The sequence below is a fragment of the Hypanus sabinus genome, chromosome 10 (assembly GCF_030144855.1).
Source record: "Hypanus sabinus isolate sHypSab1 chromosome 10, sHypSab1.hap1, whole genome shotgun sequence".
NCBI classification, from domain to species: Eukaryota; Metazoa; Chordata; class Chondrichthyes; order Myliobatiformes; family Dasyatidae; genus Hypanus; species Hypanus sabinus.
In genome coordinates, this window is record NC_082715.1 from 58,409,070 (window position 1) to 58,436,407 (window position 27,338).

At 42.9% G+C, this 27,338-nt stretch overlaps 1 long non-coding RNA gene across 1 annotated transcript in view; it reads left to right on the forward strand.

The window, feature by feature from the left end:
- The window catches only part of LOC132400684 (uncharacterized), a 110,793-nt gene that overhangs the window by 76,959 nt on the left and 6,496 nt on the right, over window positions 1-27,338 (forward strand). The window contains exon 4 of the long non-coding RNA XR_009514333.1: window positions 15,921-15,995. This is a non-coding gene — a long non-coding RNA (uncharacterized LOC132400684). The remainder of the gene's footprint in view (window positions 1-15,920; window positions 15,996-27,338) is intronic.

The following is a 27,338-nucleotide window of genomic DNA, read 5'->3' on the forward strand; positions in this document are numbered from 1 at the left end:
CTGCATTGAATTTTCCTACAAAGTACTTCAGACTACACTACTAATTATTGTGTAGAAGTTATTAGCCTGTTCTCTGAAGTGATATTAATTTGTGGAAGACTAGGAGATTTGTCTCCAGTGCCCTGATAAAAGTCAGCAAACTCTGCTAATACAAAAAAGGGGAAAAATAACAATAATAAACAATAAATATCGAGAACATGAGATGAAGAGTCTTTGAAAGTGAGGCTGTACGTTATGGGAAAAGTTTAGTGATGGGGTGGGTGAAGTTGAGTGAATTTATCCCCTCTGGTTCAACAGACTGATGGTTGTTCCTGAACTTGCTGATGTGGGTCCTGAACCTTCTTCCTGATGACTGCAGAAAGAAAAGAGCATGGCCTGCATGGCAGGGGTCTCTGAGGATGGATGCTGCTTTCCTGCGACAGCATTCCATGCAGTCGTGGGGTGGGTTTTTAGCTGCGATGGACTGGGCTGTATCCACTACTTTTTGTAGGCTTTTCCATTCAAGGGCATAGATCTTTCCATATCAGACCGTAATGCAACCAGTCAATATGCTCTCCACCACACATCTAAGGACGTTTGTCAATGAAGAAGGATCTACTGCTTTCCCAGCATATATAATGAATAAATTCCTCTCTGGCTTCCAGCCGGGTATAGGTACATCAGTTTATCAGAGTTTTAGTTGACATGTTGAATCTTTGTAAACTTCTAAGCAGAGGTGCTACTATGCTTTCTTTGTAATGGTATGTGGTGAACTATGTGCCTGTCGGGACACGCCCCTGCTGACTGCTCCTGTGGCTCCTCCCACAGGCCCCTGTATAAAGGAGATCTGCGGCCTGACGCTCGGCCTCAGTCTCCAAGACATTGTATGATAGACACTCACTCCTGGTTCCTTCTTCCAGTCAATAAAAGCCGATATCTCGCCTTACGTCTCAGTGTGAGTTATTGATGGTGCATCATGGTATTTATGTCCTGGACCCAGGACAGATGCTCTGAAATGACAACACCAAGGAATTTAAAGTTGCTGACTCTCTCCATTTCTGATTTCCCAATGAATAATGGCTAATGGACCTTCGGTTTCTTCCTCTTGAAGTCAATAATCAACTCCTTGGTCTTGTTGACACTGAGGGACAGGTTTTTATGTGGCACCACTCAGTCAGATTTTCAGTCTCCCTCCTATTTGCTGATTCATCACCACCTTTGATTTGGCCAACTACTGTGGTGTCTTCAGCAAAGTTAAAAAAGGCATTGGATCTGTGTGCTTAGCCACACAGTCATAAGTGTAAAGCGAGTAGAGCAGGGGTCTAAGTACACAGCTTTGTGGTGCATATCTGCTGATGGTGATCGTGGACCAACTTGAAGTAACGGGTCTGCAAGTGAGGAAATCGAGAATCCAGCTGACAAGGAGCTATTGAAGCCAAGGTATTGAAGCTTATTGATTAGTTTTGAGGGGATGATAGTATTGAATGCCAAGCTGTAATCAATGAAGAGCATCCTAATGTATGCCTCTTCACTGGCCAGAGGGTGGTTGAACTCTGTGTCCACTGGATCGAACTGTCATGGTGGGGTGGCTGCCTTTGTGTTCTTGGAGCTAGGTTGGTAGGAGATGGTGCAGTTGAATTGCTCGAAGAAGAGGGCCCAATGAGCCTGACGTGGATTGATGTTGGTGGGTCTGTTGAATAGATATGAGGTTGTACTGGTTAGTCCAGATCAGCAAGAGCTTCCAATCAGTCAATGTCTCCACTCCTCCAAGGCCCATTTAATGGCAAGTAGCTCCCTGTTTCCTACTTCATAATGGTGCTATGTAAAGATGATCTTGTGCAAGAAGTCGACGGAAGGAGTGCCTTCCTTTCTGGTCCTCACTGGGAGAGGATGGCCCTGGCACCCATGTCAGCTGCATCAAATTCCACCACAAAAGGAATGGGAGCGGTGATGAAGCATCACTTGAGCTCCTCACAAGCGTGATCTGCGACAGCAGATTAGGTTATCCGTGAGGTAGGTGACTTGGTGAGGGGGGGGGTGAGAGGAGCAGCAGATTGGCAGTAGAAGTTAGAGATGCCCAAGAAGCCCTGCAGCCGTTTGAGGGAGCGCAGTCAGGGCCAGTCAGGGTCCATGGTTATGCCTTGGGGTGAAAGGATGTAACCCAGGAACGAAATGACTGAGCTGTGGAAATGGCATTTCTCTAAATTGCAATAGAGTTGGTTTTCGAGGAGACTGAACAGGCGTGACAGACGTAGTCTCGGGAGCCCTTGGAGAAGATGAGGATGTTGTCAAGACAAACACATGCTTGTGTAGATGTCTCAGAGGATTTCATTAACGAAGGTTTTGAAAGCAGGTGGACTGTTCGAAAGTCGGAAAGGCATCACCAAGTATTCGTAGTGGGCTGTGGGTGTTATGAACACCGTCTTCCATTCACCCACTGTCGGAGGCAGTTCAGATTGAATGCACAGTGCAGATCGAGTTTGGTGAGATCTGGGCCCAGCAGAGTGTTTCGAATGCACTATCCATCAAGGGCAGAGTGTAGGGGTTCTTAATGGAGATTTTGTTGAGTTCACAGTAGTCAATGCAGGGACAGAGACCCCATCTTTCTTTAGGACAAAGAACAATCCTGTACTGGTTGGGGATGGTTGAATGAAGCTGTGCTGTAATGCTTCAGTGACGTAGTCATTCATGGCGTGTGTCTCGGGGGCGAGGGGAGAGGGAGAACAGATGACCTTGGGAGGGGCAGTGCCCGAGTGGAAATCGATTGCACATTTGTGTGGTCTGTAAGGAGGCAGGCTGGCTTCCTTTCTACTAAAGTCTTGGTACCCCTGTGGGAGTTTGGGAGGTTGAGGGTTTTCTCCATTTCCACGGATTTGCAGGGTGAAGTCAACAGAGGTTTCTGGCAGGTGGGTTCCCAACTCAGCAGTGAACCAGATGACCCGGTGAAGAGACCCGGGGGTAACCCAAAATGAAATAAGTGTTGGCTGAGTCAATCAGAAGGAAATGGATGGACTTGTGGTGTTCTTGCGATGCTCGTGTGACAGGCTGCATGCACGCTCTGAACATCTGAGACCCCAGGGAGGGGATGTCTGTCAGTGGCCGTGATGCAGAAGTGGCTTGGTAGGCTTTCCAAGCTGCACACACAGAGACCGGTCCAGAGATTGCCTGCTATGCCAGAATCCATCAGAGTCTGCTGTGTGCATAGAGCCTACACAGTGTGGAGGACAGAAGGAGTGAGTTGGGCTATGATGCTGAATCGAGGGGCTGGGAAGAGCTTACCAGATAGAAAGCCCCTCAAATCTACCTGGTGGTGCTGTTTCCCGGACGCCGTGGGCATTGAATATGTGGGTGGTCGGCGGCTCCTCAGTAAGGGCACGTTTATTTCACCCCCAGTGCATACGCTCTTGGGGGGGGGGGGGTGTTAAGGGAGTTCTCTCTAACTCCCTGGTGGAGTTGATGAGGGCCCTGTAGCCTGACATCGTTCTGGGAACAGAACTAAGGTTCTTGCTGATGATCTGGAGGGTCATTCCATAAGATACTTGTTAATTTGGAGGGCCAGAGAAATGAGGCTTTTGCGGTTTCACAGGTAGACAGCTTGTCTTTCAAGTGCTCCAAGAGGCTGTGATGCTAATGGGGCAGCAGCACTTCTGCATTCTGCCATGAGGGTCCTGAATTTCATGGTGTAGTCCAGCATGAGCCTTAATACAGGCAAAGTACCATATCTGACCCACACTGACCCCCTCCACTTCCCAGATAGTCAATAACCTCGGCGTCTCAGTGGTGAATTCCTCATATTTATTGCAAATGGAGGGTATATTGTCCCAGTTAGCAGTGGCCCAGGTCAGACGTCACCCAGTCGAGAGAGAGATGTTAGAAGTTCTCTTGGCTTGGTCTGCAGAGTACAGAGATGGCTGGAGCTCAAAGTGTAAGGAAGTTGCAGTGTTGGGTCGGAGATCCATTCAAGCATTTGGACACAGGAATCTGGGGCTCAGAGGGAGAGACTGAATGAGACAGAGAATAGGAAGAAAGCAGTGAGCATGTGGTCAGTGGTTTCCTGGTGCTTCTGGATTGTGTGTTCACGTTGATGGATGACTCCTTTTTGGTGAGCATATTCTGCTGTGTCAATAGATGGCTCGCCCATCCTATTGGAAAGCGTAGAGGAGGCTTGACCCAAAAGCAGAGCAGTGCAGCCAATTTAGTGGTAAACAATACCTTAATAATAAAATGCAAATTAACGAGCCACAACACCGGAGAGAACACACTAATCACAACAGGCAACAAGGTAACTGAAGGCTAGGAGCAATTGGTTGAGGCTGGCTGCTTCAATGGTTAAGCAATTCATCCTGTGGTTATCTGCTTTAAGTTAAATATCGGCAATTGATCTGCAAGCAGGTTAAAGTCATGGTAGGAAAAGGAAAAAAAAGGGTTTCAACTGTATTACAAGGCCATCTTATATAAAACAAAGAGCTTTATACTTCTACTGTAACAGTCTTCAGTACTTGTGTACTTGAGTATACATCCAGTTTTGGACCCTGCAGATGAAGAATTCTGATGTAGAGGTACTGAGAAAAATACACAGTGAATTTCCAAGACAGCCTACTGCAGTCAGGGCAATGTGATATTTTATGAAATTAATTGATTAAACTCAAGATGCCTGAGGAGGAAAGGTAGCCAGTTAAAAGAGGAGAGGGGAGGTGTGATGTAGAGGCTGAGAGGTGAGAGTGGATGGAAAAGGGGTGAGTGATGATAGGCAGAGAGCCAGGTGGAGAAGGGGTAAGGTGGGATTGGGAGACAGATGGGTGAAGAAAAGGATGTAAAGAAAAGAGCGAGATAGAGCCAGATGTGGGTGGGGAGAATGAGGGAAAAGTGAAGATAGAGAAAGAGGCAGAGAACGATGGGCAGCTACACAAAGGCTACATGGTGGAACCTGCCAAGAAAAGAAGGTGATAACGGAAACCACTTCAGTGAGAGATGAGTGACAGATGGAAGCAGATGGGGGACAACCAGGTGGAACTTGATAGGTCTAGAAAATGTGCTTAATACATCTTTATTTCAAAAGTAGGTTGGATACCTATTGCTGGACATTAAGAAACAGACAAACAAATCATGTGCAACATATGGATTCACCGCTGCCTTTCAAAAGGAGAATTAAATTAATTTTGAAGTGAAAGAGATATATCAAACTGTTATAGAGAGCAAGTTTCCAGTTAACTGGAGTTATGAAGAGTTACATTCAAGGTTAGATATCTTGATAACCAACCATTAATAGACACGTATAACTGCATGGTATAAACATCTCAGACTTCTCTCTTAAAAGTTTAGGAAATCAGGGGAAAATTTCCATAACCTTTGGCTGAGTTAATCACGGTTTTCCAGAAATTTGGGATAAATTTCACCTAATTTGTAGAGAGAACTCATGAGATTATGAAAATTTGGTTTTATATCTTGCCAAATATTCCACTCTTGGCCTCATCAGAGAGTAAAATTGTACAGTAGGTAAACCAGAGTTGTCACCCACCCAAAAGTTGGGTTAGGTTAAAATTCACATCAAGGATGTTGCAAGATTAGATTTGATGTTAACAGCATATGTGTGTGGTTGCATTGTCTCTAAACAGGATGGGTTTGCTGAGCTTGGTAATCATTTCCTGTTTTGTTTGAATTTTGTGTGAGAGTAACTTGTAGCACTCTAAATTTTGTGACATTCTGTGTTATCTTTATTATTGTATCAATGGATAACATATATCAATGACTATCAATGAATAATGCTAAAGTAACTAAAGATGAACTGAAAGCATCTTGGAATCTGAGCTGATGTTTTTAAACATACCATTGTAACCAAGAATAATCAATGAAGCTAATAGCACCTTAACTACATAACCACAAAAGCTCAGTCCAAAATAGATGGTGATGATCAAATCTTGTGGTGCAGTTTGAATCCCTCTTATATATTTATTACATAGATAGGTTGATACTTTATTGATCCCAAAGGAAATTACAGGGTCACAGTAGCATTACAAGTGCACAGATATGCAAATATTAGAAGACAAGTCAGTCTAGCAGGAGGGGGTCGTCACTTCCCCAACTATAGGTTGTCTCATTATAGAGCCTAATGGCCAGGGGTAAGAATGACCTCATATAACACTCTTTGGAACATCTCAGTTGCCTTAGTCTATTACTAAAAGTGATCCTTTGTTCAGCCAAAGTGACATGCAGAGGGTGAGAAACATTGTCCAGAATTGCCAGAGTTTTCTGTAGGGTCCTTTGTTCTGCCACAGCCTCCGAAGTGTTCAGTTTGACTCCTATAAAAGAGCCAGGCTTTCTAATCAGTTTATTGATCTATTGGCATCACCCGTGTTGTTGCCATTGCCCCAGCACACCACCATATAGAAGACTGGTATAGAAGACTATCGACAACAGACTGGTAGAACGTGTGAAGGAGAGGCCTAAATACTCCAAAGGACCAGTCGTCTCAGGGAGTAGAGGCAACTCTGGCTGTTCTTGTACACAGCCTCAGTGTTGATGCTCCACTCAAATCTGTCATCCAGAAGCACTCCAAGGTACTTGTAGGTCCTCACCACATCCACATCCTCACCATCAATAGCAACAGGGAGCAGAACAGGCTTAGTCTTAAGTCCAGCACTATCTTTTTTGTCAAGTGGTGCTAGCTGAATCATCTGTAGCTGAACATCAGTAAGACAAAGCCCTCCTCCAGGGCCCTGTATTCATCCTCCCACCCTCCCTTTATACACCCAACTATTGCTGAGTCATCAGATAGTTTCTGTAGATGACATGAATCAGTGTTGTATCTAGAGTCCAAGGTATACAGGGTAAACAGGAAGGGAGCTAATACAGTCTCCTGTGGGACCCCAATGCTGCTTATACTGCATCTGACACACAGTTCTGAAGTTGCACCAACTGTGATCTGCCTATCAGGATACAATGGAACTGCCATCCTGCACTGAACACTGAACTTTGAAGGCAATTGAGAAATCAAAAAACACGATCCTCACAGTGCTTCCCAACTTATCCAAATGGGAATAGACTCTGTTCAGTAAGTAAATGACAGCATCATCCACTCCAATGTGCTCCTGGTAGGCAAACTGCAGGAGATCAAGGACCAATCAGAGATGAGCCAGGACCAGCCTCTCTTGGGCCTTCATGTTGTGTGGCAACATGAGAATAATTCAAGGACTGGGGATACTGTGAATATAAGTCACTAATCTGATCAATGAAAAAGATTTCGAGTTAGAAGAAAAAAAATGTCAGAACTTGTGCTCTTCTGCTTAATAAGGAAATGTGTGAGTGTTGATATTATGGCTTTGAAACAGAATAAAAACTTAGTATATTTTTCCCAAAAATTACTTTATTCGTAAAATAAACAATTGCACAATTGGAAGTTAAATCACTGCCCAAAGCATTTAATTATATTTGATATTTGCTGGAGGAACTCGTTGGGTTTAGCAGCATCCATGGAGGGAAAAAGAATTGCTGACATTTTGAGTTGAGACCTTGTATCAGACTGGGTGAAACGTCACTATGTTTCATTCTTAAAAACGTCATCAGTAAAGTCTTTAATGTCATACAATTAGCAACTAATACTGGAAAATTACACCAAACACTAACATAAGCTTCCGGAACTGAAGGCCCTTTAATGATTTTGTAAATAAATGGGTTCTAAAGTGAGGAAGATTGAGAACCCATTTCCATGGATAAATTATAGTGCACTGACTAGCATTTTCATTTGGAATTATCTGGTGAACATTTAATTGTGTTGCATACACAAACACATGATTAATCACAATAACAAATTTGCAGCTTGCTGCTATGTCTAACTTTCAATTTTCATGTATTAATAATTTTTCTACATTCATGGTTTGAAGTAACTTGCAATCTCAAGTGGATAAAGACGAGATTTAAGCTTGCTGTCACTTTGTGGCCTTGCTTAAGTGTTTGTCCATATTTGTAAAATTTGATAGATTAAGGAGGATGGTGCACAGGTGAATTTTCTACTCTATGAGAGGCAGCTCAGAATCCTTCAATATTTTTATAGTGGTTATATAGAACATAGAAGAGTACAGCACAGAAACAGGCCATTTGGCCCACAACATGGTGTCAAACCAGCTAAAATAGCAAAACTCCCAAACACTAATCCCTCCTACATACACCATGTATGTATCCCTCCATCTTCTTCCAAATACTCTTAAAAACCTCTAATACATTTGTTTCTATCATCATACCAGGCAGCACATTTCAGTCATCCTCCACTCTCTGAGTAAAAAAATTACCCCTCACAGCTCCTTTGAACCTACTGCCCTCTTACCTTCAATGCATGTCCTCTGGTATTAGACATTTCAAACCTGGGAATCAGAAACTCTCTGTCCACTTTATCTGTGCCTCTCATCATCTTAGTAAACCTCTGTCAGATCTCCCCTCAGTCTTCGAGGCTCCAGAGAAAACAACCCAATTTTATCCTGTCTCTCTTGATAGCACGTACCCTCTAGATGAGGCAGCTCCCGGTAAGCCTCTTCTCACCCTCTCCAAAGCCTCAACATTCTTACTACAGCGGGATGATCAGAATTATTCACAATACTCCAGATGTGGCTTCATCAGAGTTTTATTAAATTGCAACATAACCTCCTGATTTTTGAAATCATTGCCGACTAATAAAAGCAAGCATTCCATAAACCTTCTTAACCACCTTATTGACCTGTGAACCCACTTTTAAGGATCTATGAACTTGGATCCCCAGATCTCTCTGCTAAACTACACAGTTAAACACCTTGCCCTTAACAGTGTGCTGTCTCCCTGCATTTGCTCTACCAAGGTGTAACATCTCACATTTATCTGGGTTAAACTCTATCTGCCATTTCTCAGCCATATCTACAACTGGTCTATATCATGCTGTATTCTTTGCCAATTCTTCTACACTATCCACAACTCCAACAATCTTGGTAACATCTGCAAATTTACTAACCCACCCATTCACATTTTCATCCAGGTCATTTATATATAATTACAAATAGCAGAGGTCCCAGCACAGATCCCTGCAAAACTCCACTAATTACAGACTTCCAGCTCAAATAAGTCCCTTTTAACTACTACCCTATCTTCTATGCTCAAGCCCGTTCTGAATCCAAACAGCCAATTTGCCACAAATCCCATTCATCTTCTAGCTTAGCCTCCCATGAAAGACTTTGTCAAACGCCTTACTAAAATCTATATAGACAATATCTACTGCACCACCCTCATCAATATCTCTTGTCATCTTGTCAAAAAACTCAGTCAAGTTGGTAAGGCACGACCTGCTGTGCACAAAGCCATATTGTCTCTTCCTAATTAGGCGTGGGTTTTCCAAATGCTCACAACCTATCATTAAGAATTTTCTCCAGCAATTTCCCTACAAATGAAGAGATGTATAGTTCCAGGATTTTCCCTTGTTCCCTTCTGAAAACAGAGGCACAACTTTAGCTTCTTGCCAGTCCTCCTGCTGAGAGGAACACAAAGATACTGGCCAGGGGCCCAGCAATCTTGTCTCTTGCTTCCTTCTATAAACCTGGGGTAAATGCCATTAGGCCCTGCAGAGATCCAGCTCAATACTCATTAGGAGGCTCAACACTTCTCTTCCTCGGCCTCTAAACGCTCTAATGTATTTATAAGCTCAGCACTGATCTCATGCTCCTCCATATCCTTTTCTCTGGTAAATACTGAAGCAAATAACTCATTAAGTACTTCACTCACATCTTCTGCATCCAAGAAAACGTCTCCCCCCTTTATCTGTGAGTGGTCCACCCTCTCCCTAGTTATCCTCTTACTCTTGATGTATGTATAGGATGCCTCAGGATTCACCTTAATTCTACTTGCCAAGGTCTTTTCATAGCCCTTCCTGGCTTTCCCCATTCCCTTCTTTATTTCTTTTCTGGCTTCTGTATACTCCAAATGTGCTTCATTTGATCCTAACTTCTGAATATTTATATGTGTTTTCTTCTTAATTAAATTCATCACCTCACTGGACATCCAAGGTTCTCTTATCTTTCCATCCCTGTCCTTCCTTCTAACAGGAACATACCTTTACTGCACTCTGTACAAAAAGACCCTCCGCAAGTCTGATGTGGACTTGCCAGAGAAAAGGTGCTCCCAAATAATGCTTTTTAGTTCCTGCCTAATGCCCTGCTCTAATTTAAAACAATCCCACAGGGGCCATATCTGTCCTTATCTATAGCTATCCAAAAGTTAAGTTGTGGTCACTGACCCCTAACTGTTCACCAACTGAAAGGTCAGTCACCTGGCCAGGCTTATGACCCATCATCAGATCCAGTACGCCCCTCCTCTCGTTGGACTGTCCACATATTGAATTAAGAAACCTCCTGGATACACTTAACAAATTCTGTCCCATCTTAACCCCATTGTGCTAAGAAGCTCCCTGTTTATATTGGGGACATTGAAATCCTCCTTGACAGCAACCCTATTATTTTTACATATTTCCTTAATCTGATAATATCTCTGTTCCTCAAAGCCCTGGTGGCTATTAGGCGGACTGTCGTACAATCCCATCAGTGTAATTGCACCCTTCCTTCTCCTGAGTTCCACCCAAATGGACTCAGTGTCCGGACCCCTCCACTATATTTCCCTGAGTTCAACTATAATATTGTCCCTCATTAGTAGTGCAACTTCACTCCCTCTTTTACCTCCTCCTCTATCTTTTCTAAAACTTCAAAAACCCGGTACATTCCTGCCCCTTTCTCAACCAGGAGAAATGGCTACAACATCATAGTTCCATGCTCTGAGTTCATCACCCCTTATCCATAAATACTGCTAGCATTAAAATAGACACACTTCAAACTATATTATCTACCTTTTTTTGAGTTTTTTTTTATTGTTATTTACGATTTTTGTCTTTTCGATACCTTTCCTGACATCTACCTTCTGTTCTGGCATCTACCTTCTGTTCTGGTCCTTCCCTTATTGACCTGGGGCTCCGATTCCCAGCCCCCTGCAGAACTAGTTTAAACTCTCTCGAGTAGCATCAGCAAATCTCCTGGTAGGATATTGGTTCCTCTCCAGTCCAGGTGCAACCCATCCTTCTTGTACAGGTCACCCCTTGCTCAGAAAAGGTTCCTATGATCCAAGAAATTGAAACCGTGTCCCCTGCACCATCTCTGCAGCCACTCATTCATCTGTGCTATAACCCCATTTCTATCTGCACTAGCCGGTGGCACAGGGAGTAATCCAAATGTTACAACTTTGGAGGTCCTTCTCTTCAGCCTCTCTCCTATCTCTATATACTCATTGTGTAGAACCTCTTCCCCTTTTCGGCCTCTGTCTTTGGTGCCACTATGCACCACAAACCCCTTCCCCATGAGTATCTACTGCATCTGCTCTGATACATCATGGACCCAGCACCCAGGAGGCAACACATCTTCCTAGTGTCTCTATTGCGGCCACAGAATCTCCTTTCTGACCCCTTAGCTATTGAGTCCCCTATAACTACCATACTGCCTGACTTTACCCTTCCCTGTTGAGTGTCAGAGCCCGCCACAGTGTCACCATCCTGGCTGCTGCTGCTGTGATCCTCTTAACTGTGACTTCGCCTGTTCATGCCGAAGCCTTCACACTCTATCACTAGCACACTCAAACAGTGGCTGTTCCAACAATGGCCACTCTGCTGAGCCTACCCTCCTTCAATTTGCAGATGAGGTTAGGTCTCTGATGCCAACACTTCCTGTGCCTGTGTAGCCCAAAAAGACGGGTCTTGACCAGTCTTTTTAACCTCTCTCTCCTGATTTCCATAGGCCTCTGACACTGACACACACTCCCCTCACCTGAGCCACTGAAGAAAGACTGGCTTTACCTGAGTCCGCTCTTCTTACACCTGCACTCTGAAATTCGGTAGGCCTCTGATGCCAACAGTTTCAGCAGCTGTGCAGCCAGAAAGGACTGGCCTTCCCCAGATCTGCTCCTTTTATTTATTCTCTCTCTCTCTCTCTCTCTCTCTCTCTCTCTCTCTCTCTCTCTCTCTCTCTCTCTCTCTCTCTCTCTCTCTCTCTCTCTCTCTCTCTCTCTCTCTCCCTCTCTCTCTCTCTCCCCCCCCCTCTCTCTCTCTCTCTCTCTCTCTCTCCATATCTCTCTCTCTCTCCCCCATCCCCAACAGTTATATTCTGTAGGCTCTGATGCTGACCCACATTCCTCTCACCCGAGCCACCAAACAAAGACCAACTTTACCCGAGTCTGCTCTTTTTATACTCAAGTATAAAAAAGTATAAAAAGTTCAGTAGGCTTCTGATACTGGAGCTGTTATCAAATCAGCTTGCTACTGTTGCATCAGAATATACTGATTGCAGCCATGGTCCCTCAGTAGATTGAGCACTGAATACTTACGTGATGGATGGGTGTCAGTTAAATGGGCTGTATTGATCTGGATGGAGTTGAGGTTCCAGTGTACTGTTCTTGTGTCAACATCCAAGTAAGGAGAGACTATTCCATGACATTCCGACATGTTGATGGTGCCAAGCCTCAATAAAGTCACAACATGAACAATCAGTGACATTGATCTGCTCTTGGACCTGAAGTATTTACATGGCCAAATTAGAAATGGAAAATTATGGAAATACTCAATGGGTAAGGCAGCATCTAAATGGAGAAGCAGCTCCTGTTTCAGATCTTTGGAACTGATTTTGAAGTATTGACGTGATGTGGTCCATGTGTAACCCTCAGGTTCGGCCAGCACATGTTTGTCTAGGGGTAGACAGCCTATGGCCCAGCCAAACTGAGAAATCTCAATTGTGTGGATGCTGCATGATGTGTTGCCTGGTTACAAATCGGTACCATAAAATATCAGACAGTACACTGTATGCAATTAAATGATTGAAACTTTATAAATCTTGATGTCACTATAGGGTTAGTATAGAAAATAAATAGAAAAAAGGATCCACTTTAATGAGACAGTCTAATGTGCCTGTTGGTTCTGTCCATTCGCTCCCCATTGACCTCCTCCGAGCATTGCTGACCCTCGGACCCTTGCTCCAAGTCCACTCCGTCTAGCAGTCTACCAGCTCTCTCCACTGACATCTCCTCTCTTCATCTCTTGCCAACAAAAGACCGCAAATTGCTTCTCTCAGACCCACAAGAAAGAACAACATGCCTCTCATTGGATAGTGCACATTCTAAGGCCCCCCCCCCCCCCATTATCTCTAGTCATAACCCAAACATTACTGCTACAGAGAAACCATTACCTTAGCAGAAACATTACACATGTTGTAAGGAAGAAGAAAAGAATAGTATTCTTTAAATCAAGAGTAAATGCAGAAGGCTGAAGCACCAAGAGATCTGGTGGTCTGTGTGCATAAAATAAACAAAACCTGCACACAGATGTGCAGGTATAAAATGAAAGCTAATGGGATGTAAGCTGTGATTTCAAGGGGGTAGGAGAATTAAAGGGAAATCTTATTGCAACCAGTGAGACCACATCTAGAATGCTGTAAGTAATTCTGATCCCAAATTTGAGGAAATATTATTTATTTGAAGCTGTTCCAAGGAGATTCACAAGGATGTTCCTGAGGATGGAAGTGCTATCCTTTGAAGTAATATTATAAGGTTGGGACTCTGCTAATTAGAATTCAGGAGAATAAGGGACAATCTTATTGAAACATGTATAATTCTTAAGGAGTTATATAGGGAAAATGGTAAAAGACTGTTTCCTCATCTAAGATTGTCTAAAACCAAAGGAGATAGTCTTGGAATAAAGAAGCACCCATTTATGGCTGAGATGAGGAATAATCTGTACTCTCAGATGGATGTAAGTCTTTCGAATTTCATGTTACAAAATGAAGTGGGAGCAAAGCCCTTGTGAATATTTAAGGCTAAGTTAGATTTCTACTCAGTAAGGGAATCAAGGGTAATAGAGGAAGGGCAGGAAATGGACACCAAGAATATCATAGCCATAATCCTATTGAATGGTGGAGAAAGCTCAAGAGATTGAGGAGTCATCTCCTGTTCTTACCACTTTTGGTCTTATAGTGTATACTCCTGCATAGAAAGGGTAATAACAAAGAAATAGAGTTCTTGTAATAATCTTGTTAAGGAGCAAAAAATGTTGAGGAGGAGATGGAGCAAAATGATTGAAGGAATCGGGAAGAACAAGAGGGAATGGTGGAAAGAGAGAAGGAGGAAGGGGAGGATGATGCAACACTGCACCTGAAATCCCACACCATTGCCATGGACACTGGAACTACAAGCAATGAACAGTTTCAATCAGAGTTAAGCAGGGATGTAGTCTGGTGGAAGGTAGAGAGAATCCTGTGTGGGGTTCCCAGGGGAGTGACTTGACAAGGGGCATGGAGCCATTCATCTCCAAGCTCTCAACGCCATGAAACCGTGAGCTCCACCCTGGAGGTGAAGTGCACTTTTTTGCTCGGTTCCAGTGACAATCACATCACATGGTGCCCATAGTAACCCCTGAGAGCTGCTGTGGAAGCACAAACGGTGACCACATTTGGAAACGCAATAGACTGCAGATGCTTGGATCTGGAGCCAAATTGCCGGATGAACTCAGCAGGTCAGGAAACAAAGTAATAATCAAAGTTTTGGATCGAGGTCCTGTATTAGTCCTTTGCCTCTGCAGATGCGGCCTGACCTGCTGTGTTCCTCCAGCAGATTTTTATTTTGCTTCAGATCCCAGTATCTGTGATTTCTTGTATCTGCTAATGTGCTGCTTGTTAACAGATGGCTTCACTGCTTGAGTGGAGCAGTGCCACATGTGAGCAGATTGCACTGCAGAGGTAAAGCATGTGCAGACAAATGCCTCTTTTGCAGGTTCAGAGGCTCCCTGAATTCTGATTACTTTTCATTATGAACAAATATCTCCCTTCACAATGTCACCACTTTACATTATCATATTCAAGAGTGCAACCAGTCATCCACAATTGTTTCACAAGCCAGCACTGGGCAGCAGCCTGAACCAGAAAGGCAGGAGTTTTCTGTGGGCTTTCAAGGACATCTACATGCACTCAAAGTGAAAAGAAGCAACCTTCTAGCAGCCACACTGCAACCACACAGGGGACTCTGTAACACAGAAACCCAAATAGAGTATTGCGAAATGGAAAGGTACGAAGTAATTGTACTAAAGCATTTTATCACTTACAATATGTGTACTAATTGATTTTATTTCTGTTATTATGATTATAAACACACTAGCATCATTGAAATGCATTCTCATTTAGGGAACGTCCCTTCATTGTGCAAAGAATGAATGAATGAGTTAATGAATTAATTAATTTATTTATATGCAGTGCAGATCAGGCCTTTCCAGCCCTTTCAGCCTCCCATCAATTTAACCCCAGCCTAATTATGGGATCATTTACAATGACCAAGAAGCCTACTAACTATTATGTCTTTGGTCCGTGGGAGGAAACTGGAGCACACGGAGGAAACCCACATGCACATGGGAAGGAATGCACAAACCCACTTACAGACGACTATGGAATTGAACTCTGAACTCTGATGCCCAAGCTGTAATGGCATTGTGCTAACTGTTGTGACCTAAGGGTCTCGGACTAAACGTCAACTGTTTATCTGTCTCCATAGATCCTGCCTGACCTGCTGAGTTCCTCTGTGTGTGTGTGTGTGTGTGTGTGTGTGTGTGTTGCTCTATACTGTTAGTGTTGGCTGAGGTGTGTGTCACAGAGATTAGAACACATACTCTCACTACTAGCTGCACAGAATTTTTACCTGACTCACACTTTGTTCAGCTGGATTTTGTTGTTAGAGATATAGAATATCTGCAATCACAGCACTGACACACACAGTAAACAAAGTACTTTATCCACGGCTCACTCACACTTATTACGCCAATTTCTGCCTACAGCCCTTGGATGACTAATCGCCCTATACTTCTGTAAACTCCTTTCGCAAATAAATATTACCTAACCCTTGCTCTTCCTTCACAGCTTTGAAAATATCTGCCCTGGAATTAATTACATTTGGGTGAGAATTCAACCGACGCTGGTCCAGAGCACAGTGAGGTAATACCTCCTCTGATTCTCTGTACTCTGTTTATTTTTGCACATCACTTGTGAACTGTGCTTTTCCAAATCGTTTCAAGCCACAACACTCTTAACTTGGCTGCAAGCCCACCACTTGCACAAAGGATCAGGGATCAACTTTACTCGCTACATACATTTATGTGGATTAGCAATTTGCTGTGGTGTGTTGGTCAGGGCACGAAATGCAACAATAGACAATAGACAGTAGGTGTAGGCCATTCGGCCCTTCTAGCCAGCACTGCCATTTACTGTGATCATGGCTGATCATACACAATCAGTACCCCGTTCCTGCCCTCTCCCCATATCCCTTGACCCCACTATCTATAAGAGCTCTATCTAACTCTCTCTTGAATGCATCCAGAGACTTGGCCTCCACTGCCTTCTGGGGCAGAGCATTCCACATATCCACCACTCTCTGGGTGAAAAGGTTTTTCCACATCTCTGTTCTAAATGGCCTACCCCTTATTCTTAAACTGTGGCCTCTAGTTCTAGACTCACCCATCAGCGGGAACATGCTTCCTGCCTCCAGTGTGCCCAATCCCTTAATAATCTTATATGTTTCAGTCAGATCCCCTCTCATCCTTCTAAATTCCAGTGTATACAAGCCCAGTGGCTCCAATCTTTCAACATATGACAGCCCTGCCATTCCGGGAATTAATCTTGTGAACCTACGCTGCACTCCCTCAATAGCAAGAATGTCCTTCCTCAAATTTGGAGACCAAAACTGTACACAATACTCCAGGTGGGGTCTCACCAGGGCCCTGTACAGCTGCAGAAGGACCTCTTTACTCCTATACTCAATTCTTCTGGTTATAAAAGCCAGCAAAAAACAGAAATGTTCAATAATTACCCTCGGTGGCCACGTTTTATTAGATACACTGGTACATCAGCTCATTAATGCAAATATGTAATAAGCAAATCATGTGGCAGCAACTCAATGCATAAAAGTATGCAGACATAGTCAAGTGGTTGTTCAGGCCAAACATTAGAATGGGGAAGAAATATGATCTAAGTGACTTTGACTGTGCAATGATTATTGGTGCCAGACGGGGTGATTTGTGTATCTTAGAATCTCCTGATCTCCTGGGATTTTCACATACAACAGTTCCTACAGTTTGCAAAGAATGATATAAACAGACAAAATACATTGAATGGGCTGCAGGTCAATGGGCAAAAACGCCTTGTTTTTGCGAGAAGTCAGAGGAGAGTGGCCAGACTGGTTCAAGCTGACAGGAAAGTGACAGTAGCTCAAATAACCACGCATTACAACAGTGATGTGCAGAGAGCCTTTCTGAATGGACAATGTAGTGAACTTTGAAGTGGATGGGCTACAGCAGCAGAAGGCCACATTGAGTTCCACTCCTGTACCTAATATAGTGTCCACTGTGAGTGTACATTTACATGTATTAGGAATTTGTTATGTTGTGTTGGTGCAACATGCAACAAGTATAAAGAATAGAAAATTATATAACTATAAAGTTTGAGTTTAAAGTACAGATATGTAAATTATTACTGCCCATTATGTCCCTGGCATATAGGCAGCAATGAAGGTCCAACATCTCTAGCAGTGTTCAGGGCTTCCTTCATCACATCAGTAGCTTCCTCTCAGTTTTCACTACTGTCAGTCATACAAGTCACAGTAGGAGAATCTGGAACAACATCACACTGAGATGTAGAAGGATTCTTCATTGCTGTTTCCATAACAATTTTGTTCTACCATTCAGGGTTGTCAGCTCTCGGCTGAACGCCTGAACATGGAGGGCAGGTGGACCACTCTTAGTATGGCCTCTGCCTTTTGACCTGTTTGGCATGGGTGACTCTACCAAGAGTCAAAACATAAAGCCTTGACTCCAATCAACACAGCTCTCCAGGTCACTGAGGCATGTAAGGCTCCAAACCACAACAAGGTTATGGTGCTCTTGGAGGATGGATATGTAAACAGCAATACAAAAAATAGTTTAAAGTGTTTACAGTGCAGTATAGTGACTGGGTAATGGATAGATTGGGGCTTGGGGCTAACTAGAATGATTGATTATCTTAGCTGCCTTGGGGGAGAAACTTTTAAGACAGTGTAAAGTTTTTGTTTTAACAGCCCTATAACAATTTCCAGACGGGATCTCAAGGATCAAGTATCAACTTCATTCACTATATACACTTAATGTATTAGGAATTTTTTTCTGGTGTGTTGGTTTGGGGTGTGACGTGCAACAAAAACAACAACATATAAAGAATTAGTTAAAAATTAAGTTCGAGGTTAAAGTTCAGATATGGAATAAATACATAAATTTGCAGATGACACCAAGAATAGGGGCGTAGTGGATAGTGAGGAAGACTATCAAAGCTTGCAGTGGGAACTGGAACTGCTGGAAAAAGGCAGATGGAATTTAATGCAGACAAGTGCAAGGTGTCGCACATAAAGAGGATTTACACGTTGAATGGTAGGGCACTGAGGAGTGCAATGGGACGGGGGATCTGGGAATACCTATCCACAATTACTTGAAAGTGGTGCCACAGGTAGATAGGGTCCTAAGGAAAGTTTTTGGCACATTGGCCTTCATAAAACAATAGACTGAGTAGAGGAGTTGGGATGTTTTGTTGAAATTGATAAAGACATTGATGAGGCCTAATTTGGAGTATTGTGTGCAGTTTTGGTCACCTACCTACAGGGAAGATACCAATAAGATTCAAAGAGTGCAGAGAAAATTTCCATGGATATTACCAGGACTTGAGGATCTGAGTTATAGAAAGGGTTGAATAGGTTAGGACTTTATCCCTGAGAGTGTAAGAGAATGAAGAGAATGCACCTCCTCACCACCTTATCTCAAACGTGGAACAACTTCTTAGACAAAGCTGGAGAAGTGTATGTCTTAGCCCTGGATATCAAAGGAGCATTTGACAAGTTCTGGCATAATGGACTCTGTGTAAAGCTGAGATCCAAAGGAATATCTGGAAAGCTGCTTTGATGGCTGCAGAGCTACTTTCATGGACGGACCATCAAAGTTGTTATCTCTGGTCAGGCTTCTGATTCTTCAACCATCAATGCATCTGTACCACAGGGTTCAATACTTGGGCCACTTCTGTTGCCATCTTCATTGACGACTTGGTTGATGCATGCAGTAACAAGCTCTACCTGTACGCCGATGACTCCACACTATTTGCACCAATTAGAGCAAGAGAGAGTAATACAGTGGCAGCAGGCCTGAACAGGGATCTTGACAGGATGAAAGCCTGGGCAGGCGACTGAAGTATCACCTTTGAGCCTACTAAGTGCAAGGTGATGGTAATGCCTAGGAACAGGAATCCATCTAACCCGGATCTGTATTTTGGGAACTGCAAGCTGGATTTCAAGAAGAAGCTAGTAATCCTTGGTGTTAATATTGACAGCAAGTTGGTGTGGGATAAACACCTTTCCACTATTTCAAACAAGGCTGGACAAAGGCTTGGAGCTCTGTGGAAAGTAGCATCCAAACTAGACAAAGAGGGCAGAGTCACGGTTCACAAAGCCCAGGTACGAAGTATCATGGAGTATGCCTGCTTATCATGGATGAATGCCTCACAGAGTGTCCTCAGCCAGCTTGATTCCATTCAGAGAAAGGCTCTCAGGATTACAGGTGTAGATGAAGCCGCAGCTCATGAGAAGCTAGCCATCAGTAGCTTACACCACAGACGACAGGTTGCTGCAGCTACTGTGCAATACAAAATGCACACCAGCCACAGCCCTGCAGACCTTCGCGCCATGCTCCTTTCAGCTTATGAGAGACGGCGTACCATATGATCAAGTTTATCTATGCCTGCTCATGATGTTTCTATGCCTGATGCGAGAACCTACGCACTGGATAGAAGCTTCCTTCACTGTGCTATCAGAATTTGGAACAGTCTTCCAGATGCTGTGGTTGGAAACATCTGCGACGATGGGGTCCAAGCCTTCAAGAGTTGAGTGCACAAACACCTATCATCTCTGGGATGGAAGTCACATGCTTCTTCATAAGCTATCGTGAAGGGGACCAGGATGGCAATGCTTGGTTGTTGGCAGATAGGGTTAATACCTGACTTTCAAGAGCACTTGTGAGTTGTGAGTTATGTTCCGGCTGGACTTAGTCCTTAAACCACTGGAGAACAGTGCAGAAAGAAAAAACAGTGCTGTTTTTCCTGGTAGAGATTAATTTTTAGTTCCAAGTGCTCCTGCCACGTTTTGTCACCCTGCAACCTTATCCTTCAATCTCTCTGAATGATGGAGGACAGCATGTGTATGAATATCTCTCTCCAGCAGACTTCATCATGACTCCAGAATTTCTATTTTTTAATATTTCTTAATTGTACACATGATTTTTTTGTGTTCTATCACTGAGCAGCAGTGAACCATCTGATTGGCCTATCAGAGTTCTCTTTAGGAACTAGTTGGCTTGATCAGTATTTCTGATTTGGCTATTGTTCACAATTTCGCTTAATAAAAAAAAGTATACAAAATTATGAGGGACATAGATAAGGTAAATGTAAGCAGGTTTTTCCACTGAGGTTGAGTGAGACTAAAGCTAGAGATCATAGGTTAAGAGTGAAAGGTCAAATGTTTAAGGGAAATTCATCACTTGGGGTGGTGTGAGTGTGGAATGAGCTACCAGTGGAAGTGGTAAATGTGGGTTCAATTTCAACATTTACGAGAAGTTTGGATAGGTACGTGGATGGGAGGCTCAGTCACAGTCAAATCAGCGGAGGAGGCCTCACACTGGTCCGGGACAGAGAGATTGTAAAAAGGAGCTTTCGCGGAAATTTGGCTTTTTTTCTGCAGAGCAGTCATGATTCATTAGCAAGGGCAAATAAAAATAAGGCAGGGACAAGCAGAGTGGCCATTTTTTTGAAGCAGCCATTGTGTGAGTGGACCAGGGTTAAAGTGGGGAGGCAGTGGAATATCAGCCTTTGGCGAGAACAGGCTTGGGAAGGTCAGTTTCTTCTTGTTAGTGCACAGTTAGAGCAGTGAGAATGGCTCCAGGGGCAGTGTTGTGTTCTTTGTGTGAGATGTGGGAATTCTGAGAGATCTCCAGCCTCTTGGAATACCACATCTGCACCGGGTGCACCGAGCTGCAGCTCCTCAGAGAACATGTTAAAGAGCTGGAGCTGTAGCTTGAGGATGTTTAGCTTATATGAGAAACTGAGGAGGTGATCAACAGGAGCCGCAGAGAGGTAGTCACCCCTAAGTTGCAGGAAACAGATAACTGGGTGACTGTCAGGAGATGGAAGGGAATTGGACGGCCAATACAGAAATCCCTGCGACCGTTGCCTCAATGATAGATATACTATTTTGGATACTTTTCGGGGAGACAACCTACCGGGGTGTAACTATAGCAGCCAGGTTACTGGCACTGTCTGACACCGTGGCTCCGAAGGGTAGGGTGTGAAAAAGACTGCAAAAGTGACAGGGGATTCCATAATTAGAGGAGTAGTCATGAGATTTTGTGGACAGGATAGGGCCAGCCAGATGATATGTTGCCTCCCAGGTGCCAGGGTCAGGGACATCTCAGTTCAGTTCCACAGTATTCTAAAGGAAGAGGGTGAGTAGCCAGAAGTCTTGGTACATAATGGCACCAATGACATAGGTGGGAAAAGGAGGTCCTGAAGAGCAAACTTAGGGAGCTAGGTAGAAAGCTGAAAAGCAAGACCTCCAGGGTAGCAATCTCCGGATCGCTGCCTGTGCCACAGGGACAAGTGGATAGGATGATTTGGCAGATGAATACATGGCTGAAGCCCTGGTGCAGGGGCAGGGATTCAGAGTTCTGGATCATTGGGATCTCTTCTGGGGCAGGTATGACTTGTACAAAAGGGACAGGCTGCACCTGAACCTGAGGGGGATCAATATCCTTGCAGGCAGGTTTGCTAGAGGGGGTGGGAATGGGACTGTTCATTTACAAGCAGGAGGAGTGTGACTGTCAGGAAGAACAGGCAGATGAAAGGGCAAAATTGCAGTCAGTAGGATAAGTTTCAGTGTAAAAGGGGTACAAAAAGGGTGACAAATACAGGATAGTATGTGTTATATTTGAATGCACCTGGTATTCAGTATAAAGTAGATAGATGATCTTGTAGCACAGTTAGAGATTAGAAGCTTTGACGTTGTGGCATCACTAAGATGTGGCTGAAAGAAGATTATAGTCCAAGGATACACATGGTATCGATGCACAGGCAATTAGGCAGAGAGGTTGCATGGCTCTGTTGGTAAGAAGTGAAATCAAATCGTAAGAAAAGGTGAAATAGATTGGAAGATGTAGAATCCTTATGGGTGGAGATAAGCAACTGGAATGGTAAAAAGACCCTGATTAGAGTTATATACAGGCCTACAAACAGTAGCCAGAATGGGGGCTTCAAATTATAATGAGGGATAGTAAAGGCATATCAATGTTACGATAGTCATGAGGGATTTCATTGAGCAGGTAGATTGGGGAAAATCAGGTTGGTGCTGGATACCAAGAGAGAGAATTTGTAGAATGTGAGATGGCTTTTTAGAACAGCTTGTGGTTGATCCCTCTATGGGATCAGCTATTCTGGATTGGGTGTTGTGTTATGAACTGAATTTGATTAGGGAGATTAAGGTAAAGGAACCCTAAGGAGACTGATCATAATATGATGGAATTCACTCTGCACCTTGAGAGGGAGAAGATCAAGTCAGATGTATCAGTGGAGTAAAGCTGGTCAAAGTTGATTGGAAAGAGGTGATGGCAATACAACAAAGACTGGAGTTTCTGGGAGCAATTCAGAAGATGCAGGATAGAGACATACCAAAGAAGATGTCGTCCAAAGGCAGGATGACAAAGGAGGAGTGAAAGCCAACATAAAAGCAAACGAGAAATCATAGAGACAAAATTAGTGGAAAGTTAGAGAATGGGAAAAGTTTAAAAACCAACAGAAGGCAATTTAAAAAGCCATTATGGGGTATAGATTAAATATGAAAGTAAGCCAGCCAATAATATCCAAAAGGATACCGAACATCTTTTGAGATATATAAAGAGAGGTGAGAATAAATATTGGACCACTGTAAAATGAAACTGGAGAGGTAGTAATGGGGAACAGGGAAATGGCAGATGAACAGAATAAGTATTTTGCATTAGTCTTCACTCTGGAAGACACCAGCTCTCTGCCAGAAATTCAAGAGTGTTGAGGGGGCAGAAGTGAGTGTAGCTGCTGTAACTAGGGAGAAGGTCCTTGGGAAACTGACAAGCCTGAAAATAGGTAAGTCACCTGAACCAGGTTTCTGAAAGAGGTAGCTGAGAGATTATGGAGGCATCTGTGATGATCTTTCAAGAATCAATGGACTCTGGCATGGTTCCCAAGGACCGGAAACTTGCAAATGTTACTCCACTCTTTAAAAAGTGGCGGAAGGCAGAACAGAGGAAATCATATACCAGATGTTGGATTTGATTGTTAAGGATGTGGTTTCGGGGTACTTGGAGGCACATGATAAAATAGGCTGAAGTTTCCTGAAGGGAAAATCTTGCTTGACAAATTGACATCGGTGTGCATGAACTCATAGATTGCTGCCAGTGATATAACAATGAAAACACCCGTTGAACAGATATGACAGCATCTAAATGCTGAAAAATGACTCCCTGTTAGTCTAAACCAACTCTGTCAATTTTGGAACGCATTTGAGCAGCTAACTGAGAGTTCTGAAGCTGTCCAGTCACAGTGTGAGTTTGCACATAATTTCTGTGACTGTGAGTTTCCTTTGGTCTTGTTTCCTCCCACAGGCGAAAGATGTCACAGAGTCATAGAGAAGTACAGCACAGAAACAGGCCCTTTGGCCCATCTAGTCCATGCTGAAACCATTTAAACTGCCTACTCTCATCAACCTGCACTAGGACCAAAGCCCTCCATACCCCTATCATCCATATACCTATCCAAACCTCGCTTAATCTATGAAATCAAGCTCACATGCACTGTTTGCACTGGCAGCTCATTCCACACTCTCGTGCCCCTCTGAGAGAAGAAGTTTTCACTTTTCACCTTCATCCCATGACTTCTGGTTGTAGGCCAACTCAATCTCAGTGGAAGAAGCCTGCTTGCATTAATCCTATCTATCTCCCTCATAATTTTGTATACCTCTATCTAACCTCCTCTCAATCTTCTACATTCTAAGGAAGACAGTTGTAACCTGTTCAATCTTTCCTTATAACTCAAGTCCTCCAGACCTGGCAACATCCTTGTAAATTTTCTTGGTTCTCTTTCAAATTTGTTTACACCTTTCCTGTAGGTAGTGACCAAAACAACATTCAATACTCCAAATTAGGCCTTACCAATGTCTTGTATAACTTCAACATAACATCCCAACTCCTATACTCAATACATGGATTTATGAAGGCTGATGTGTCAAAAGCTTTCCTTATGACCCTACCTACCTGTGATGCCACTTTCAATGAATTATGGACCTGTATTCCCAGATTCCTTTTTTCTACCGCACTCTTCATTCGCTGTATAAGTCCTACCCCAGTTGTGCAAAGCCTCGCACTTGTCTGCATTACATTCCATTTGCCATTTTCAGCCCATTTTTCCAACTGTGCAGATCCCTCTACAAGCCATGATAGCTTCCTTGTGTCCACTACAACCCCAAGCTTGATGTCATCCACAAATTGATCCAGTTGACCATATTATCATCCTGATCACTTATACAGAAGACAAACAACAAAGGACCCAACACCGATCCCTACGGCACACCACAAGTCACAGGCCTCTAGTCAGAGAGGCAACCATCTACTCCCATTCTCTGGCTTCTCCCACAAAGCCAATGTCTAATCCAATTTGCTATCTCATCTTGAATGCTGAGTGATTGATTTTTTTTTTGACCAACTTCCCATGCAGGAATGTCAGATGCCTTCTTAAAGTCCATGTAGACAACGTCCACTACCTTACCTTCATCCACTTTTCTGGTAATTTTCTCAAAAAATTCTCTTAAGATTGGTTAGAAATAAGCCACCACACAGAAAGCCATGCTGACTATTCTTAATCAATCCAATTCACTCCAAATTCTTGTATATCCAGTCCCTTAGAATACCTTCCAATAACTTTCCCACAACTGACGTCAGACTCATTTGCTTATAATTTCCTGGTTTATTTTTAGAGCCTCTTTTAAACAACAGAACAACATTGGCTATCCTCCACTTCTCTGGTACCACTCCTGTCACTCAATATGATTCAAATTTCCCTGCTAGGCCTCGGCAATTTCTGCACTTGCCTCCCGTAGGGTCTGAGGGAACACCTTGTCAGGCACTAGGGATCTATCCATCCTGATTTGCCTCAGGATAACGAACACCTCTTCTTCTGTAATCTGTACAGGTCCATGAAGTTGATGCCACTTTGCCTCACTTCCATAGACTCTGAATCCATAAATACAGATGCAAACCATTTATCTAAAACCTCCCCCATCTGTTTGGGCTCCACACATGGATTACCATTCTTGTCTTCCAGTGGACCAATTTTGTTCTTTGCAATCCTTTTGCTCTTAACATATCTGTAGATTTCCTTAGGATTCCCCTTCACATTGTCTGCGAGAGAAACGTCATGCTGATTTCTTCCTTGAGTGTTCTCTTGCATTTCTTGTACTCCATAAGCACCTCATTTATTCCTTCCTGCCTATACCTACTATGCATCTCCTTTTTTCTCTTAACCAGGGCCTCAATATCTGTTGAAAATCAAGGTTCCCTATAAGTTTTATCTTTACCTTTTATTCTGACAGGCACATACAAGCTTTGTACTCTCAAAATTTTGCTGTTAAGGGCTTCCCACTTACCAAGTACATCTTTGCTACATGTATGGGTTAGTCGGTAACTTGTCTGCTGTAAGTTGCCCCAAGTACGTGTTTGAGTGTTTGAATCTGAGGGAAAAAAAGAGAGAATGTAAATTGTGTGGGATTAATGTAGAATTATGTAGTGGGTGCTTGATGGATGGCATCGACCCTCTGGGCTGAAGGCCTACTCCCATTCTCTGTGACTCTATCTCCCAGTGTAAGTCAAGTGTCTCTTTAAATAAACATAATGAAGTAACTGAGTTTGCTCTTGGCTTGCCCAACAAAGGGCAAGGGTTGCATGCAAAACTTTCACTTTATGTTGGCAAATGAGGGAATATGTGCATAGCATGTGATGTAATTCAGCACCCAACTGCACTGGTAAGTTATGTATGGAATTGCCTCGACCAATTTCCCATTAAGTCTAATTCACTCAAAAATTATCAGCTGTGTGGTTTAAATTGGTTTTATGTTTTAATGTGTCCACCTAACCTCTCGGCTAATGCTCCGTTGTTCTTGATTTTACAGCCAAGCAAAATTGCTTTCCATTTTCACCCAAGAAAATTTGCATATTTTAGCAACTAGACTATCTGATTCCTCAGACTTCTGAATTCAATGGATTACAAGCCAACTTAATTCAAGCTGTCATTATAATTTAAACCTCTAAGTTCTAGCAAGGATAATTTTATAAATTGATACTTTTTCTGCTCTGCACTACTGTCTAAAACCAAATGCAATACTCCAATGTGGTAATAAGTAACTTTCATTGCACTTGGAGTTTAACTTCCTTCCTTTAGTAATCCAGTCTGTTTATGATAGAAGTCAACATTCTGTTAACCTTGTTCATCATTCTACAATCAGTGATTGTAAACCGCAGAAATGGGAAATATACAGTGACACCATTACATCAAGGAAGGTCTAGATAATTAATGTTACTAAATCTATTGGCTGAAAGAATATTACAAATTAATTGTGTGACTTTTTCGTGGTCTCTTACCATCACTAATTGAAAAAAGGTACAGATATGTATGTTTGTCCTTTAATTTTTCATGAAGCATTGAAAATCGACGTGTTCAGTTGAGTCTTTTTGGAGACTCTCATTAGAATAAGTATATTTTTTCAGAATTAACTGATATCAGGTGAATAAACACAGCCAAAGGGCTACCTGCAAAGTCTTATTTGTTTTTTTCTCTTTTGCTGATGAGTCTTCATGCAGGAATCAAAGTAACCTGAAGAAGGGTTTATTAATTTTGCATGAAGGATGTCAAACATGGCTTTCAATGTGCTCTTGTAGATTATTGACTGATTCTACAGGATACATTAGTCAGGAACATAACAGTGCTGTTATGTTGGAAAAATAGGTCTTCTGAAAGGTCTGTCCTAAAATGTTAACTGTTTCTATTTCTTTAAATGCTCGCCAAAATGCTGAGGGCTTCCAACATTTTTTATATTTTACATGCTGCTTAGGTGATCGTTTCAATGCCTAATCAAGTCAATGAGTTTATTGTCACGTGCACAACTACGATGAAAATCTTACAATGATAAGAGGTCAGGAGGCT